Raw genomic sequence first — 4,178 nt, forward strand, 5'->3', positions numbered from 1 at the left:
GAAAAATCAGTCATGTGCAACCAAAATTACTATATTGAGTCAGGAAGCGCACTTTATTTACAGCAACAGACTACCGAAGACTGATCTAGAAATCAGTAATTGATTACAAGGCGCAAAAGGGAAGGTCTCTAGTGTAGATGTTTTGCGGGAAGGTTATAGACTACTGCTAATAAAGAGAAAAACCAGTCATGTACAGCCAAAATTACTATATTGCGTCAGGAAGTGCACTTTTTTACAGCAACACATAAACCAAGGACTGAACTCTAACAGTTATCGATTGCTAGGGGTAAAAGGGTAAGTCTCTAGCGCACATGTTAAGTGCTGGTGGTGCCGAGCATTAAACTTCACAAAGACCACTGAGTTGCTAAGCTGGGTTAATGATCGTGAAACCGACTTGACGCCTCTACCACTTTGCTATTATGGCCAATGTCCATGGCGCCTGAGTTTCAGTGCTGCTACAATCCCGGGAATGACATTGAGGCCCTGTCCACACTAATGCGTTTTCGAAAACCTCCGTTTTCTGTTTCTTGAAAACGGATAAAAAATTTTTCGTCCACACTAGCGTTTTTGCAGCGTTTTCGACCGTCCACACTTGACCACCGAAAACGGATAAGAAAACACCCGTTTTCGTCACCAGGCTCTGCTCGACCTTACTTACTTGCGCAAAATTAATATATATAAATTAATACGGGCAGCATTTAGCTCCAAGCGAGCAATCAAGGTTGAAATCAGGGCAAACAACATCAATGCCAGATATAAGAATCCAATACAAGCCCTCCTATGTTACTTGAATTTTCTTTCCATCTAAAGCATCTTTCTTATTTTCCCAATTTTCAATTTATTTTGATTGGCGACAAAAGGGTCTTTCCCAGTGAAGACATTAATCTTCTTTCCAGTAACGACTTTGATTGACCTTAAAACTCTTGCGTGATAGTTGGAATGTGTTGTACGTATCGAGGTTTGGACTGTGCACGTGGCATGATAAATAACAATAATACTAATAATAATAATATTAATACTAATAATAATCATAATGATAATGATAATGACAATGACAATGACAATGATAATGATAATGATAATGATAATGATAATGATAATGATAATGATAATGATAATGATAATGATAATGATAATGATAATGTTCCTCCGTCATTTCCTTACTTTTTGTCATTTCCTTACAAAAAAGGGTCATTTCCTTACCTCAGTTTTGTCATTTCCTTACAAGTAAGGAAACGACAATGTAATGTAAGGAAATGACCTTTAAGGAAATGACAATGTCATTTCCTTACCACAAATTGCATTTTCCTTACATTGTCATTTCCTTACAGGAACATTTTCTCTTCATTAATAAAGACACTAGTTGCAACGACTTACCTGTTTGTAGTAATTTCTGACTAAAATTATCTTCATTCAGTGCTTTTTCTGAAAATTGTGGCCCGTTTCAAATCAACGATTGGTCAGCCTTCATCCAGTTAGATGCTTTTATTTACAATAGGTTTTCTCGTTCAGTTTTCGCAAAAGTAAGAACTGATATCATTATAGGCCCTGGCAATAAATATAGACTAATAGTAAAGTACATTGGATGTCATTATATTTTACACAATGCAACTAAATAATAATTGCAAAGCTGTGCTTAAATGAAATCAACAAATTAAAGGGATCCTCCACTCCGACAACAAATAAATTGGTAAATTGGTAAACGGTAAATTGTCGGAAATAGTGTCTAAATTCTAGATTTTAGTTTAAAAAGTAGAAGTGACATTCAATTGTACCAAAAATTAGATATGATTATCGCCTATTTTCGATTTTAAATTTCCCGGGCGCCGCCATTTTGGATTTCCAGACGTCATAAGGTTGTCGCTATTGTTAGTAAGCAGAAGTTCTTTTGTGTGAAACAATTGAGCAACCGTATTACGTCATGAAATCCAAGATGGCGGCGCCGGTGAAATTTAAAATGAAAAATAGGCGACAATCAAATTCTGTTTTGTCCGACACAGAACTATTCTTTCCATGTTTTCCAACGAAATTTGAAATAAGATTGAATTTTCAACAATTTAACGTTAATTCACTTCAACAGTGGAGGTTTCCTTTAAAGTTAAAACTACTCCGGCATACGAACATGATAATTAAATGGCTTTTTCCGCGCATTCAATTAAATGTTATAAAGGGCAATCTGAGGTGGATACTTTTCCTTGTCCTCCAAAAGAATGAAATAATTTAGTAAAGCCAAGATAAGCCAATGAAACGTAATGCAAGCTGGCTACTGGGGGCATTGCATATTGGCACTGTCGCAGTTGGAACCGAACACTCGGGTAGTTGAAAACCTTGCAAGATTGGATACGTAAGTTTCTATACCTCAGTTCTCAGTGAAGGGTTTTGTTTTACTGAGACTGATAATGGTAAATTTGGTAAAAAGAGAAAGGCATAGAGGTTGCAAATTGATGTCACTGCGCTCACCAAGAAAAGAAAGAAAAGGGCGACAACGACAGCAATGTTGGTACGGAAACAGAATCTACTGACTGTTCTGAGAGTTAGGAATCTGAGTCAAAGAGTTCCGAAGACGACCCTGCTCAGGAAAAGTTTTTCGAAAAGGTTCAAATAGACGTAGACGACATGTCAGCATTCGGCTCAGATTCTGAGGGCGTTGAAGAAGAAGCAGCAAGCCGAAAAAGCGATGCTAAATGGGAGGACTAGCTATTAGCAACAAGCCGAAATGCACCACAGTCATCGAGAGAAATCCCTTGGCCAGTTCTATAGGTTCCAGCGTCATATTGTGGGTGGGGACACACCTGTCGCACAAGCACTTAACAACACGAGGCACGTCCATATTGTACTCCAAGAGTTGGACTCACATGGAACAGGTTTGGATTGCCTAGCGTGGGACAAGTCCTTTGACATTTGGGACAAGTGGGCCAGTCCAAGACTAAGAAAAAAAAACCCTCAAAGGAACCACCATCAGGCTCTAATTCCGTCCCTTGGAGAGCTTTTTCAAGTGGGTCAAGGAATATAAGAATCCAATCAAAGACGAAGACGAGCAAGAAGATAGCAAACTGAAGGAGAATGGGCTACTTATTTGTCGCTGGTCCCTTGAGAGGCCTAAAACGTGTCTCAGGGGACGTTTTCGGACACACTGACTCGATTGGAAGCTTTTAAAAGAACATTTTTCTTGCGTCCTAAAATCGACATTTTTCCAAGGCGTAGGTCCAGGGTTTTTGCTAAAAAAAACAAAAAAAAAACAAAAACAAATTTTAAGTCGGCAGTTTTAACTTGTTTATGTTCCTAGGGATCTCGGTATATCGTAAAACTCCCTTGGGAATCATTTTTAAGTGCAAATAACGCCCTGCAAAATACTTTTCTGTTTAACTCTCATCCTGACTTTATCTTTTGAGGGCTATTTCTTTGTCCCGGGTCCCTCGGGAGGCCTAATAATAATAATAATAATAATAATAATAATAATAATAATAATAATAATAATAATAATAATAATAATACAATAATACAATATTTATTTTGCCATATACAACAATTACAGATGGAAAAAAAAAGATGATAAAAATTGACAAAAGAAAAAAATGGCGAGAAAACCTGAAAGAAACCACGAGGCTTATAAAGTCAGGCTTCCTCACTTTTAAAAAATAGCTACCTTATATTAGAATTACAATATGAACTTATGATAATTAACTTTGACCGCGCACACGTACATACACACACGCACACGCAGATTAAAAAGTGTCTCAGGAGACATTTTCGGGCGCACTAATTCGATTGGAAGCCTTTAAAAACAATATTTGCATTGAGTCCAAAAATCGACTTTTTTCCAGGAGGTAGGTGTCACAAAATTCCTATTATTCATGTTTTCGTTGTTTTCCTTTCATGTGTTTCCTTTGCATGTAGAAATTTAATCGTTTCTTTTTTCATTATCTCAATTCGTTAGGGATATTGTTAATTATTTGTAGTCTTAATTTGTCGTATTTTTATCAGTCAAAAAATGTCACTAGTATATTAGTAGTTATTGTCTTAGGAAATTGTGTGTAGTATTGTAAATTTCAATGTCGTCTAACTAACTATTATTATACTCGTTAGCGTGTATTTCGTATCTTATTGTGTAATCAGCATTTATTATACATCTTGTAGTTAGCGTTTTCTAGAATCTTCTTTGTAATATCGTAATTGTG

The sequence above is a fragment of the Pavona decussata genome, unplaced genomic scaffold (genome assembly GCF_977016875.1).
Source record: "Pavona decussata unplaced genomic scaffold, jaPavDecu1.1 SCAFFOLD_75, whole genome shotgun sequence".
NCBI classification, from domain to species: Eukaryota; Metazoa; Cnidaria; class Anthozoa; order Scleractinia; family Agariciidae; genus Pavona; species Pavona decussata.